The sequence below is a fragment of the Cimex lectularius genome, unplaced genomic scaffold, assembly GCF_000648675.2.
Source record: "Cimex lectularius strain Harlan isolate CLEC.00 unplaced genomic scaffold, Clec_2.1 scaffold49, whole genome shotgun sequence".
Taxonomy (NCBI): domain Eukaryota; kingdom Metazoa; phylum Arthropoda; class Insecta; order Hemiptera; family Cimicidae; genus Cimex; species Cimex lectularius.
Genome location: NW_019392644.1, coordinates 692,471 through 709,034, shown reverse-complemented (window position 1 = coordinate 709,034; position 16,564 = coordinate 692,471). Strand labels below are relative to the sequence as shown.

Here is a 16,564-nt window from a genome sequence, read left to right as displayed (position 1 = left end):
CTGTGTAATGATCTCAATAGAAAGCCATTTAACAGGCATCTTTTTATTGTCATCAAGCAGGGAAGATATATCGAGAAAGAGCATTATCAGTTATTTCAATTAATTAAGGTTTTTAGTTGAGATAAAAAGTCAGTATCACGAGAGGGATTCGAACCCACGACCTTCGGCTAGATACGCCGCTACTCTACCACTTGAGCTATCCGATCCATTCGTCACCAAATTCCCATCTCAACCCCACTTTTGAATTTCCTCCTTTTTGCCCATTTCATAGCGATTGAACAGTGCGCCAAGGAAATAAAAAGACTAGGAATACATTCCCCATTTTCTCTGATAGCCGGGCAGTACTTAAGGCCCTAGCCTCATGCGAGGCGAAGGCATTTAGTGTTTGGAACTGCATGGAGGAGTCAGTGACACTAACGACCTGACCCTGGATATTCGGGGAATAGAGGCAACGAAAAGGTTGACGTGTTGGGCCAAGGGGGCCAACATTGACTCTCTGGGCTCAGAACCCTACTGCGGCTTAGCAGCCTGCAACAAAAAAGGATACATCTTAAAATGGATCCTTAAATGAGTCCAAAATCTGGTGAAACAATACCACAGGTATGAGGCAAGCGAAGATATTGAGAGAGAAGGACTAATCTACGGGACTACTGCAGGGTAGTGTGCTCAGACCAATCTTCTATATCCTTTATACTGCAGATGTCCCCACTACACCTACTGCCCTCCTTTTGCCGATGACACAGCTGACCTCGATCCTGCCGTTACTTCGTAACATCTGATGAGACATATCACATCCCTAGTAGAGTAGATCCACGTCCATGTCACATTTATTGACCTGGACATTTGGGGCATACAGGCAACGAAAAGGTTGACATGTTGGCCAAGAAGGGAGCCAACGTGGACTCTCTGGGCCCAGAACCCTACTGCGGCGTAGCAGCCTGCCACAAAAGAGGATACATCTTAAAATGGATCTTCAATGAGTCTAAAACCTGGTGGGACAATACTACAGTATGAGGCACAAGAAGAGATTAATAGAAGGACCATCCGCAAAACGTACAAAAGAATTACTGGAAGGCAACCGCAACCAAACCAGGATTCTGGTTGGACTCCTGACAGGATTGCCACTTAAAGCACATTCACTGGATAGGAGTACAGAAGAAACACTGTGCAGATACTTCCAGGAAGAGGAGGAAACCGCAGAACATATTTTAGGTTTCTGTGAAGGTCTAAGTAAGTGCAGGTTCTTACTAGGACAAGAAAAACCAGAAGGAAGATCCTACACTACGGAGCCGATGACAAAGTTGTTATATTAATAACCTGAAGCTGGCCAGTGAGTTATAAACAACAGGGGAGCAAAATATATTTATTCCGGTCGAGGTGCAGTAGGCCTTGTGGCCGCTTCTTTTATCCCTATCCCTAATTTGTCATCAATTATGCAGTTAAGCATGGTACGATATTTATGAAGTAGCTTCTTTGCACGTAGATACCGCATACCACTTATGATGTCTAAAGCCATAAAGTACGACTTCTTAAGTTGTCAAAGTATGGGGCACATCTTCGTGGCATAGTTTGCGCTTTTGTAAGGATCTTTTAAGATTTTGTATAACCCTATTTTGATGGCACTTTTGGACTCTTATTTTCTTTGTCCTTTCCACAAGTGGTGAAAAGTCTGGGCAAGTCATGTAAGCACGTACGTGAATAGATATATTGTCGTCTAACCTAAATTTGGCTTGTCTCGGGGAACTGATATTTCGCTGAGGACTCACCATTATTCAAGCTATTTAATACAGTCACACTAACTGGAGACTTTCATACTATATGTACAAATAAAAATTTGGGAAGCACCGGAATTTAATGCCGCCACAATTGCTAAAACATGTCTATATATATATATCTATCTCATTAACCTAGGCTGGTAGATCTGTGGGAAACTGTATACGACTTTTAGCTGCATTCTCAGTTTCTCCCGAAGGCTGAAAAGCTGCGGCTAGCATTTACAGAAAGTTCATTTCGCAGTCGCAATTCACATTTGATCGATAAGGTTGAGGTTGGGAGAGGAAAGTGCGATATTATCAATTGTTCCTGAAGTTTCAGAACAATCGCTCCTCTGTGAAGTCATGCGTTTTGCGTTGAAAACGGAATTGTGGTTTTATGAGGTGTAAAGATAATGGAAGGGTTTTACTCAATAATTTCTTCTAAGAAATACCGCTGGGTCGGTTTTCAACAACAAAAAAAAAAAAATATTGAATTAGATTTTCTTTTGTCAGAATGTCCAATTGTCCAGGTTCACCACCACTTAATTTACGATTCCCCTATTTTACTCATTTTATGGAACACCATAATTTTTTACTACAAAAGTAGATAATTTAAGGCATTTTTTTACAATTCAAATTTTAAAAACAATAACTATTATGCTTAATTTATAAGTCTAAACTAAATTTGACGTACTGAATAAATTAAAAAAATACTAGAAAGTACAATTCCGATCTAGATGTGAATGTTTTCTTATAAATAAATCAAAATATATATAATTTGTAAAATATATACATATTCATCCATTTCCGACTGAAAAATAAAAACTTTTATTTCAAACTGTAAAATAACCAAAAAACACCCAAATGATTTAGATGACACGATTTTGTTTTTTGGGCTAGTGAATGTCAAGAAAAACGGCAAGTTTTTCTGTTGTAAATATGAAATTTAAAAGACAAAACGTTTCTTTACAAATCTCGCTCACCTTGCAACACTCCTGGGATACTAATTCGCCCAGGAGGACGCTCGAATCATCAAATCAATGACAATAAGTTTGACCGAGTTGGAAATCAGCCAGTGGATGCGCATACAGCAATAAAATATTTCTAAAATTTTTTTCAAGCTCAGCTTTTTATATAGTTGCCAGGTTTTTTGATTTAGTATAGTTCAATTATTTTTTTTATTAAAGTTTAAATTTTAAAGCGATAATAACAGTTTTATCCGTAAAATAATGTACAATCAACATTGTAAATGTTTTGTTTTTTCCCAACTCAACTATTTTTACTTTGATGCCAGTACTTTTTTTGACTTACTATAGTTCTGCTATTTTTGATTAAAGTTTAAATTTTAAAGTGAATTTTATCTATAAAATTATATATGCTTGTATTATGTAAAGAAAAAAGAAGCTTTATATAATTTTACATTGTATAATTTGCCATTTTTCAAAAAAGGAGGGAAAATTCAAAAGGTGGGGTTGAGATGGGAAGTTAGTGTCCGAGTGGATCGAGGTCACGATAGCTCAATTGGTAGAGCAGCGGCGTATCTAGCCGAAGATCGTGCGTTCGAATTTATATCAACCTTCAATATTACAATTTTTCTTAAAATATCAGGTATAAGGCTTACATAAATAAAAAAAGAAAGATACTCAGTTACTTCGTCAAGTTTTTGAAGAATCTGTCTCTTTCGTCAGGGCTTTGAAACTATTAATAAATAATTCACAAAGGTAGCCCATATGAACATATATTTACAGTACCGAAAAGTCAAACAAGTATTCGAATTCAATACATTTGAAACAGTAAGTAGATGTTCATATTTGCTAACTTTGAGAATTATTAATGATAGTTTCGAAGCACTACGAAGGGGATATATTTCTCAAAAGCTTGAGAAGGACCTATTGTAAGTGTTGTTCTTTTTTTCAAACGGTACTTTTTTAAATTAAAAAAATTGACAATATCCCTTATCGTGTAAATTTCGAAACAATCTGGTGGGTTGACGTTCATTAATATAATTCAGATGGAAAATTTACTGATTAAATAACGCAGATGGTATAAAAACATTCTAATCTTTATAGATTAATTATAACTTTTTCCAGTTTGTATTGTTTAAAAATTATCTCATCAGTAGCACAAAACAACTCTAATTGCTGAAATTTAAATAATTTACAGTGAAGCCGTGGGCTGATAAATCGACACACATAAAATGATGTAATGTATAAATGTGTGGTGATTAGTGACCGTTAATCGATAATTATTCAGAAATCGTGAGATGCGGTCTGGTGATGTAATGTATGTTGAATTATATCAGAAATTTTACAAATAAAAGTTAGTTTGTCTGACAAGGCTATGGATGTGGAATCATGGATTTTATTGACTTTTTTGGTGATATTAGGTTGAAAGAATTAGAAACGTGAGTTGTTGGCACTAGAAGCTGAGAAAAAAATATTTAAAAAAATTAAATAATGATTTTTTAAATATAGTTTCCTCCTTTGTTTTTCTTTGTAATTCACGATTATTACAGTCTAGAAAAAAATCTAGAATAGGAAAATAAAAAGCAGGCTCACATTAAATGAGATTGGATTAGAAAGAGTTTTAGTTTTTTCCTTTGTTGTGCATGTAATTCAAGTTTATTATGCATCAGAGGATTTTTTATAAGTTAGAAAAACCAAAAAATGCTCAACCTAAGTTTCTCAGTCACAGATTTGAACGGGTCTTGTCAAAAGACTCAAATTCTAGTATTTGTGTATTTTTTTTAACCAAATTTATTTTCGTATTTTTGCATACCCTGAATGAATTATTTTTGGGAAAATCAGTAAAATACTATTTTTGCTAAATTTTCGCCTTCCAAATGCATCCGACAATGGTGATAAATTTAAAACCACTCCATCAATTCACAGGAGACCTTAAAGGTGTTTGTAAGTCTATAAAATATACGAAAATACACAGACGTGGGTCCTGTAAATAAATCAGGCCCGGAAATATAAAATAAATCGTTTGAGGAGTTTTTGTTTCAATCCTTATTGTTCTCACTTATTGTGACCTAAAATCTAAACATTATTCACATTGTAGACTACGTTGATCGACCATGGGAATATGTGACGTGAAGATCTGGTTTCTGGTCAAGGTATGAGGAAAAAACAATCTAAGATTACTTGCCGAGCTTTCGCCTTTATAAGGCCATCCTCAGGGCAGTCTCGAACATTTATTTACATAAAACGATTGAATTCAGAGATGTTTCGGCAAGTGTGGAGTTTGAAGTCGTGAAGTGGATGGTTGTAGGTTTTTCAGTTTCGGCTCTAAATCTAAAATACTCGGATTGGGGTTGTTTGTAGGTACAGCCGTTCAAGAAGAATAATCGTAGTTTGTTTTTTCTTCATGCCCTGACCAGAAACCAGATCTTCAAGTCACATTATTCACACAGTTTAAGAATAGAGAATCTCAGTTTTCTGACTTTTGTCATAACTTTCAATTAATTAAGGTTTTTAGTTGAGATAAAAAAATCAGTGTCACGAGCGGGATTCGAACCCACGATCTTCGGCTTGATACGCCGCTACTCTACCACTTGAGCTATCGTGACCTCGATCCACTCGGACACTAACTTCCCATCTCAATCCAACCTTTTGAATTTTCCCTCATTTTTGCCATTTTTCAAATGTCGCGTAATCTATTTGATTCTCGGCGACAAATGAAATCGTGACACTGACTTTTTTATCTCAACTAAAAACCTTAATTAATTGAAAGATATCAATTAGTCAAGCAGACCACGAAAACTAGTGAATTTTGTCATAATGTTGAGTTTAGATATAATCTAGAGTTGTGAATTTTAAGTGGAACACCAGACAGACATATAAAAAAAAATTCTCTCTATTATCTGAATGGACTGTTTAAATTTTTTTATGTATGTAGATTCTTTTAAAATAATTCTAATAATAGTTATTGATATAGCCTCAAAGAATAAAACAGCAGCTTTCGAACGGTTGTAATACCACGGTTGTTGGATGAAATCCATAGTTCTTTATTTTTACCCGGACAAAGGTAGTAAACAAACGTAAAAATTTCTATTTTTTTGTTCGTTACTTTTAATTACTTAAAACAAATCCAAATTTTATTTGTAAAAACATTTTTTTTGCTTTACTTTACAGGACATCGTTCTTTCGTTTTTGTTATATTTATTGATCAAAATCCAATTTTATATAATCCTGCTTATTATTTTCCCCCCCTAAGTAAAAAATCAAATCGACTAATAATTGAATTGAAGTGAATTACTCAATTATCTTTTTCGGCTTTTAGCGTGTCTAATATTTTTCAACCTTGTATCACCCATAAAAGTCATAAAAGTCCCATTAAAATCGATGATCTCAAGTCCGTAGCCTCTTCCTAGTAAATTTAAAATCCTAAAAATAGAATACGTTTTAATAAGGTTATGAAAAAGCTTTTGTTAGATGAGCGTCCATCTATTGTGTCTAACAACTAATTAAGGTTTTTTGTTGAGATAAAAAAGTCAATGGCACGAGCGGGACTCGAACCCACGATCTTCGGCTAGATACGCCGCTGCTCAGCTACTTGAGCTATCGTGACCTCGATTCACTCGGACATCAACTTCCTATCTCAACCCCACTTTTTTGAATTTTCCCTACTTTTTGACATTTTTCAGTTCGTCCATTTTTTGTCGCCGAGAATGGAATCCTGATTACACGACATTTGAAAAGTGGCAAAAAGGAGGGAAAATTATAAAAAGGTGGGGTTTAGATGGGAAGTTAGTGGCCGAGTGGATCGAAGTCACGATGGAGCCAGTGGTTGAGCAGCGGCTTATTTAGCCGAAATTCGTGGGTTCGAATCCCGCTCGTGACACTAACTTTTTCATTTCAATCTATGATTAATTAATTGACAGAAAAATTTCTTATGATTGAACATTGGTATTCCCTGATCGTCATGACAGAACTTTCGGCTAAGGGATTTTTTCGTACTTCACGACATTAACAAACGGAAACGCGCCAGAGGAATTAGTCCGGCTAATATCATTTTAAATCGGGAAATAATGTGAAAATGCCCTCTCACGTTCCAAGGATCCCTGTCCCGAGGGTACGTGCTTGAAAGTATTTCGCAAGATCATAATTTGGGATAATCAAACCGGTAGGAAAAAACTGAATTCATTTACCACGTGGTTAGAAAACAAGGAAAACATTGCACCGTGATTACCATGACAAGTAGTCGAAAAAGTCCCCAAGATTCAGGAGAAAATGTTAATTTTAACTACATTATCCGTGCGCCTTTTTCCTTAAAAAAATTAACCCAGGATATACTAAAATCTTTGAAATCTTTATCCTGCACGCACTTTTCAAAAATTATGGTATTCGATATACTTCCATACATGTCGAAATTTTATTTGTTGATATTTACTTGTTATGTAATATTACTAGGCCAGTGAAAACATAACAAACCGTGTATTCGCGTCATTGGGAAATCAAGATGTGTGAGCAATGTTTGTGAAGCCCCGTATTGCTTTATCCGAAAATTCTTCTAATTAACGCTTCTTCTTTTGCTTTTTCTCATATCGTAACAGCACTAAAGATTTGTTTGACAATACACTACAAACTAAATTTACATCGAGTTTTTGTATTTGTAATTTAATCTATTAACTAAAATCCTCGGGGACGTTTATTTTTCATAAAATGCATTATGTTTTTCGTATAGCATAAGACTATCATAAATATACTTTTTTAATGCAAAACTTGTTAACATATGTATATAAAAATGAAATTTTTCCCTTGGCGTCTGGGAAGTGATGAACCTGTAGCTTGGTCGTTTCCAATTGTTTTGGACCGCCTATCCTCGCTGTTTCGGCTTGTCATATGCATTTTTGGAGTTGTTACAAACATAAAAGTTGGGTTAGTGTGGTTTTCATTGAAAATAATGCATTCTGTGAATAGCAACGTGCCAAGAACGGGACTCTGCGGATTTCTTGCATCGACCCTATTCAAAGGAGAGAAAGAGAATCAAACTCTAAAGTTTCAAATATTTAAGTTTATCGATTTTTTATTTCTGTGATTAAATGAATTGAAATCATATAAAGTTTTTTTTATATATGTACACTAAAACATATGTGCGGTGTTTAGTGACCGTAGGTTAATGATTATTCCGAGATCGTGAGATGCGGTCTGGTGTGACGTAGGTTTTAGAAAAACATTTTCTTTATCGTGCCAACGTTTCGATCTTTATTGAGATCATCTTCAGGGCCTGGGATTTATAAACATTGTTTAAATTTTACAAACACATGTAGGATGTGAAAAAAAATTTATACAATTCTAGAAAATTTTAGATTAAAAAAAAATTTATACAATGCTAGAAAATTTTCTAAAGCAACATAAAATTCTACAATTTTCCATCTATTGTTTCAATATAAACAATCGGGGAAAGAGAAATATAATAGCCAACCTTCATCCCTGCTATATAATTACTGATAATTACTGGACTATATTGTACATTTACTATATTATAAACGACTAGTATTGGTCTATTAGAATTTAGGTTAATGGGAAGTCATCAGGCACACTCGAAAGGTCGAAAAGCGTCTGACAGACCGACACAGCGACGATACGCGGGGCATGGTTGGAAACTGCCAAACCACAGATATCATCTGGGTGGGTGTGTGTATTATAATTCAAAATAACGTTTATTATCTATAGCATCATTATAATGGTCAACAAAGCTCACCACCGAGAACGAGATAATAATGCGTAGAAAAGATTAAAATTGATATACATAACTATGAAGGTATACATAAAAGTTTAATACTTTAGAACAAAATTGGTTTAAATAATCCTTATATCATTTAAACTTATTGAAGATTTTTTCACTCATCATAAATGTCTAAAAATTCTAGGAAAATCTATGATTCTGAACTGTAATCATTGTCGATTTTCAGAAAAATTTATGGATTTAAAAAATCTATTATATCATTTCAACTTACGGAAGAATTTGCACTCATCATAAAAGTCTAAGAATTCTAGGAAAATCTATGATTCTGAACTGTGATCATTGTGGATTATATCATTTAAACTTACATTTAAACTTCCTCATTAAGAAAGAAGATGATAATGAAACTCCATTTAAACTTACTTATTAAGTTAGAAAAACAGAAAAAAAGTCTGAAAAACTTCGTTTTTTTCGGCTATGAATTTTGAATAGGAAAACTTGCCTTTTTACTATTGGCTTCAATATAAACAATCAAGACAAAACCTTTGTATGGGAAAGGGCGTTTTTTAATACATATTGACAAAATATGGCGGCTGATAATAAAAATTTGTACAACAAAAATATGTAGGTAATTACATCTGTATAATTATTAATGACCTTTATTGTTATTATTACTTTCCAACATTTCCCTTCCCCCAATTGTTTGGGCGACAATAGCAGAAAACATCTAGTTCGTGGCGCTGTTGTACGCTTGGAGTTATAGAAAAACGTGGTACAGTAAAAAAAATTTTGTTCCTTCGAGGTTGATTCCCTCCCAAACCTGTAAAACCTACCAAGAAGGTAGGTTATTTCGAACAAAGCGAAAAAAGGTTTTTGGCCATATAAAGTCAGCCAAGGTCTTTTAAGAGGAAAACTTGGCTTTGTATTGCTGAGTTTAATATAAATAATTCGTACAAATCTTTTTTTTAAAGAATAGTTTTTTTACAGATAACTAAACTAAAAAAACCCAAAATATGTAAAATATATAGATCATTAAATCGTTTACGCTATGAATGAAATATAAAATATGAAATGTAAACATAGTCGCTTACGAACATTTATAAATCCATGGGAACACAAATCTACGAAGTATTGCTCTGATTGGTTTATATTGAACCAAACTTTTGAAGAAAAAATTGTAACAATTTATGGTATTGCATGTTGCTTTCTATTGAGTTTAAAAATACGTTATTGTGGTCAAATTTGTCCACAATTTTGGTCGCTTCGAGAATGATAATGGTCATTAAAGTTAATTAGATATTCAAGAAAACCGGTCGGAAAACAAAAAAAAGGTCAATTGACGTGCTTTTTGGCCACAGAAATTTCAACTAAACTTCTTAAAAGGGAAAACATGGCTTTTTAGTATACTACAAACTAGTAGCCCTCTCGGAAAGGGCTTTTTTTAAATCATATTGACTGGACTAATATTCTGGTGCAAAAATTTGTGAAAAAATCTAGAGAAATTAATTAATAACCTGTAACTGTTAATGAGCTTTTATCGGTTTAAAAGTCATAAGGTAGATATTAGTCGTTTACAATATAGTAAATGTACAATATAATTCAGTAATTACATTGCAGGGGATGAAGGTTGGTTATTATATTTCTCTTTCCCCGATTGTTTATATTGAAACAATAGTTGGAAAATTGTAGAATTTTATGTTGCTGCAACTTGCTTAATATTAAGTTTTCCAAAAGTTGTAATAGTACAATTTGTTCATATTTGTAATCTCTTCGCAATTTATATTAGTATCAAAGCTGTAGAAACATCAATGAACGAGATAGTCGGGCAAAACCAAAAAGAGGTTGTTTATTGGCTACAGAAAATTCGGTATAGATCTTGTGAACAAAATATAAGGATTAGTTAACTAAATTTTTCTCTATTAATTAACCTAAATGGTTTATAAGGTCTCATTAGGGACAGTAGTCATAAGTAAGATGTAACCATGAAAAATCAAAAATATTACTGATTACCAACATTGGTAATTCTATGGAAACGCAAATCTTTTTAAATATATGTTATAGATTATTATTCGGAGATCGTAGGATGCGGTCTGGTGTGACGTAGGTTTTAGAAAAACATTTTCTTTATCGTGCCAACGCTTGGATCTTTATTGAGATCATCTTCAGGGCCTGGGATTTATAAACATTGTTTGAATTTTACAAATACATGTAGGATGTGGAAAAAATTTTCTAACATTGTATAAATTCTTTTTTTAAATCTAAAATTTTCTAGCATTGTATAAATTCATTTTTTCACATCCTACATGGGTTGGTAAAATTTAAACAATGTTTATAAATTCCAGGCCCTGAAGATGATCTCAATAAAGATCGAAACGTTGGCACGATAAAGAAAGTGTTACCTACGTCACACCAGACCGCATCTCACGATCTCCAAATAATCATTAACTTACGGTCACTAAACACCGCACATATGTTTGAGTGTACATATATAAACAAAACTTTATATGATTTCAATTCATTTAATTACTGAAATAAAAAATCGATGAACTTAAATTTTTGAAACTTTAGAGTTTGATTCTCTTTTTCTCCTTTGAATAGGGTCGATGCAAGAATTCTGCAGGGTAGCGTCCGTTGTTATTCACAGAATGCATTATTTTCAATGAAAATCACACTAACACAACATTTATGATTGTAACAACTCCAAAAATGCATATGACAAGCCGAAACAGCGAGGATAGGCGATTGGACACGGTTGGAAACAACCAAGCTGCATCACTTCCCTTAAGTCGTCGAAGTCACGATAGCTCAAGTGGTAGAGCAGCAGCGTATGTAGCCGAAGGACGTGGGTTCGAATCTCGCTCGTGACACTGACTTTTTTATCTCAACCAATATCTTTCATAAATATTAATTTTAATTATGTTTGTATTTTTTTGAAAAATTAATGAAATTAGCCATTAGGTTCATTAACTATGTAAAATATTAATAAAAAATGGCACGCAAAACAACCTGTCTCACTACACTGCCACATTTATTGTTAGCGTTAATTATACGAAATATATTTTTAATAGTGTCTACAAAATATTATGTGGATTTACAGAAGTGTTGGGTATTTAATGTAAAATCACTTTAATTTATATTAAAATTATTTTGATCATTATTGAATTTATTAATTGTCTTATTCTGTTGTAGTTCTTATGTATACGCACATCTCAAAAATCGGAAAAACCCTCAAGACTTTGTTTTTCGATTCCTTTCTAGCCATTACGACACCGTTAATGACGTTTTCGACTTTTATTGTCTCTGAGACTTTTATTGAGGCTATTGGATTTATGGGAGTGGTACAATATAATAAAAAAAAGAACAAAATTTTTGCATTAATCTTGACCTTGCTTGGCGTCGGTTCAACGCACTTGGTTCGTGTCAAGGTGGTCCTCAAGTGCTAAAAGATTAAGTAAAAAAATGCACACACTGCTTGTACGCATTTTTATTTTTTACTTTTTTTTAAAAATTTTATGTAATTACATAGTTGGTTTGATATATATCTTTTTAATCTGTGGTGTATAGTAATTTATACACGCCGATTTAAATTAACTTTAAAAATAAAACAATGTTTTTTAAAACTATTGGAAAAATATACATGAATATAAGTTTTATTGTCTTTTAATTTTTTTTAAACAATTTAAATTATATACATACATTGTTCGTAGCCTTTATCCAACAGTCTGGAAATAGCACAAGTTTTAGGAAAGTATGTATAGAATAGAATCTTCACTCAAAAATATGTGCAATAGTTTACGAGTATTTACACAGGAGAGCCAGTTTATACGATAACCTCTTGCTTCAGAATTTACTTTTTAGGAAGCATGTATCAAACAAATGTTAATTTAAGGGAAAAAACGTACAAAAACCCTAAGCAGTAGGCGAGGTTTAAACTAAAAGAAACTAAAGCTAAAGAATCACTTTCATATGCCTGTAACAAGTCCAAGTCACAGTTAGCCTTCAATTTATCGAACTTCTTGATTACAGCTTAGTTTACACCGTTCAAAGTAATTCTTTGTAAGCCCATTGATATGGTTTACAGCATAATCTATTGCTAATGTGCAAGTATAAAGTACGGGTGTAACGAGATGAGGTCACCAGCCGTAAAAACCCATTTTGAGTAATTTGCAGCAAGGCAATGTTCGAACGAGATGCCATACGCCAATGAGGGTCAAGCATACACGGGCCTGACAGAAGTTTGTTTACCAGGGATAGTTTAGAGTCCCTGGACAATAAGGGAAACAAGACACGTATTGTAGCTTTGCCTTTATCCATCTATACTTTAGACGGGGGTGGAAAGTTTACTGTATTACCCCAAGGTACTTAAACTAGCAGACCACCGGATTCGACATGGCAATACAACGGCCTGCGCTTAGAAAAGAGGACCGTTTTTGTCGGATTTATTTAACTCCTCCATTTGTTACAAATCCGGCCAATACATGGCCTTTGTAAGTCTGTTGACTATTGTTTCTAGTCTCCGGGCCGAAGTGTAGTGTCATCAGGAACAAGGCCAGTCTGCAATCTTTAGGCCTTGGCAATGTATTGAAAAAGATAAGAAAAAACAACAACAACAGTCCTAATATGTCAGGAAAAAACAGGTCTTGTGGTTTCACCAGCAGAAGTGTCACGACTTTGAGACAGGGTTGAGTTGAGATTCGAAATTTCCTATTATATAAATGCGAGTGAATTAGTTTAATGAGTTATCGGGGAAACCAAAGTTTCAACCTGCTTATTACTCAGCATGCAAACCGTGTCAAACGCCTTCTGGATGTCCATCACAACCAAACCAGTGTGCTTAAAGTTAATTTACGTCATTAACAATTCTAGCTGATTGGGCGGTAGTGGAGAATCCTTACCGTAGCCCAAACTGCTCGTATTGGATGATCTGGTTGGACATCCAAATGACGGTTGAGCCGAACCAAAGTATTCTTTCAAACAGTTTTCTTAGCGTGCTAAGCAGAATAATCGGCATGTGGCTGTTTGGGTCATTGAGTAATTTGGCAGGCTTCAGAATCAGAATAGCTTTAGACACTTTCCAGAGAGTGGGGAATAACCTAGAGCGACACATTTGTTCAACAGATTTGTTAGGCAATGACTTTCCCTGATAAACCTTTTGAATATTCGGTTCGTCTGGAGAATTTTTCGCCGAAGTTCTAAATGTACATTCCAATTCTACTGTTTTGTTGTGTATCTAGTTGGTTCCCAAGGTTGGAACCCATTATGTTTGGGGATAGGAAGATGTACATGATTGTGAAGGAGTACATGGGCTTCTTCTGTGGCATCCAAATAGTTTAAAAATCATGGATCGTTTTATACTATTTGTTGACTTTTCTGAATAAAAGTTTGATATTGAAGTTAGTTTCGGAAATGTTTAATATATTAAGATAAAAGCTGTTAATTAAATTAAAAAGTCAAAGGGCCATTCTGTGTAATAATCAGTTCCTTACGGGCATGGATGTTGATTCAACCGCATACCATAACCCAAAACTATCTTTGAAGAGGCTGTGACTCTCGCATGGCATATTAACCAAAGCGTTCAGCTGGTGGGCACAAACCTAACCGGCACTCATCTGTGAAGAGTGCACCTCATGTTCGTGCCTAAGCGAGATGCTGATTTAGCAGTACTGGAGAACGTGATACGGACTAGAGACAAAGCTATCCCACGAAACTTCCTGATGGCTGATTGATACTTACATTACGGACCTTTTGGAATTGACTACCTATAAAGAAGCCGTTAAATGACGGTTCCGTAGTGCGGCAGGAACAATAAACTCTAGCTGTAGTCGACCACTACCTTCCCTTCGATCAAGGCTTTTTCTGGTGACTCTAAACCGCGTAGGTAGAGCGCAGGGGGTCCGTCGTTATAAAGGCCAAGAACAAGTTATTAATGTTGTGTTTAGTTTTAAGGCAACTTTTAACCTTTATACCTAGTTATTATGGAAAATAAATAAATACAAGTGTTCGGCTTTTTTTATCTTTGAGTATATATAACGATATATAAAAAATTGTTGCGTATTTATTTCAGGAATAAGGCGAATTTTTCTAAATAAATAATTTATTTTCTTAGCCGGAAAAACTTATTTAAAGCATATTATTTCACAAAGTAGTCCATCATAGCCAAGTTCGGTCGGGGTTAAGTCAGAAGAGCGGGCCAAAATGTCGGTCAAGGTTTAGCGGAATAAACGCCGTGCACGTTGCATTGAAAGGTGAATTGGCCTGGATAAAAGACCTCCTGATTGAGGCTATTGATCGTGTTTCCATTTCTTTCCATGTTTTAAATTTTGGAAGGGTATTTTTAATAAAAACGCACTGAGGATTTAATAAAAATGATACAAGTGAAGTGAATGTGAAGATCAAGAGTTTCACGTTCCTTTTGGCCCAAAATTGTTAAATTTTAAACAAAAGTACAAGGGTATAAAATAGCAATGGCATAGCAAGGCAGTAAGATAAAACAGGTTTAAGGAAGCCGAGTATTTTCCTGCTTTATGTTTCTAATATTCAGGTAAACAGTAAAAAAAATGTAACGGAAATAAAATATAATATATTAATAATAATTATGGTTTATTCTGAGCGCGCACTGGCCACGTTCCAGCAAGCCTTCCTCTTAAGATGGGCTTGCATCCGCAGGAGCAGGCCAATTTTTTAAGAGAATTTTCCCCTTAGTAGGTGTTATTTATCAAACAAAACGAATGATTTTTGAGGCAAAGTTATTATTAAATTCACTAGTTTTTGTGGTCTGGCTTGACCAATTAGTATCTTTCAATTAATTAAGGTTTTTAGTTGAGAAAAAAAAACAGTGTCACGAGCGGGATTCGAACCCACGATTTTCGGCTAGATACGCCGCTGCTCTACCACTCGAGGCCACGATAGCTCAAGTGGTAGAGCAGCGGCGTATCTAGCCGAAGATCGTGGGTTCGAATCCCTCTCGTGACACTGATTTTTTTATCTCAATTAAAAACCTTAATTAATTGAAAATTGTTATTATAACTATTCGCCCATGGAAGTTTCAAACTTTTCAACTTTCAAATCAGCTATGACATAATATGAATAAACTTGCAAGAGGATTTTTTAAAATTTACTTTCGATGTCGATTTGTGAATCGAAAGCCTTGGGAGTAAGTTGCAGAAGTAAACGAGTCGGCATGAAAGCCTCCCTGAACAGTGGTTTCCTCAGGAAGGAAATGACAGAAAAACGAAATTCTTTTTTAACTATGAGATCCTCATTTTTCTCTAAGTCCTTCCTTTTGAATTAATTCTCGCCCGGGGTCAATGATGGCAATTTTTCGATCAATTTGACATTGATTGCGTAATGCACCCATTATTGTGACCGGTCAATTGTTCCGTGGTTATGTTTTTCCCTGGTTAAATTGACGCTTGTTACGCGAGGTTTCATTGATCCATTGGATCCGATGAAGTCATTAGTGAAACGTGAATGGAGGATATAATTTACCTTTGGACATTAGAGCGAAACATTTGGAGAATGGCTAAAGGTAAAATTCGACCTTTGAGATATAAGCCAATACCAAATATTTACTCTTCATAAAATAAATAAAAAATAAATAATAATAATAATGTGATCACTGATTACAATAATTTATATAATCTTTCCAAAAAAATGTAAATGTTATTACATTGTGTAAACAGATCATAATAGCATTTTAAAGTGTTTTTTAAAATATATATTTTATACCGCACCTCCATATAATGGTTAATGAAATTAATTAAATTTACAAAATAATAAATTATCCAAAATTGATTTACACGCAAATACTGTATAAGGAAAAAAGATCCAAACAGTTGGGTTTTAACGATACGTATTCACATCTCCAAAAGCATTTTTTCCCCTTTCCCATTTTGAGTCGTAGGGATTTCTCCCTTTAGCACTTAAACTTTCGTCTATTGTGCCGATCTCTGGTAAAGAATTTCTTGAAAGATTTCTTCTTTTTTATGAGGCAGAGAATTCTTCTCGCAAGTATATCAGGATGGTTATGGTTCAAAAACTGCCGGGAACCGTTGGCTTTTTTCCTCCATATTGCGAGGCAGTTGAATAGCATATGGTATGTTGTCTTTGTCTCTTCTAGA

General features: G+C 34.4%; 1 protein-coding gene across 1 annotated transcript in view; it reads left to right on the top strand.

Annotated features, from left to right (window-relative positions):
* The window catches only part of LOC106670072 (ATP-binding cassette sub-family G member 4), a 72,255-nt gene that overhangs the window by 10,339 nt on the left and 45,352 nt on the right, over nt 1-16,564 (top strand). The gene's annotated exons all lie outside the window — the stretch shown is intronic.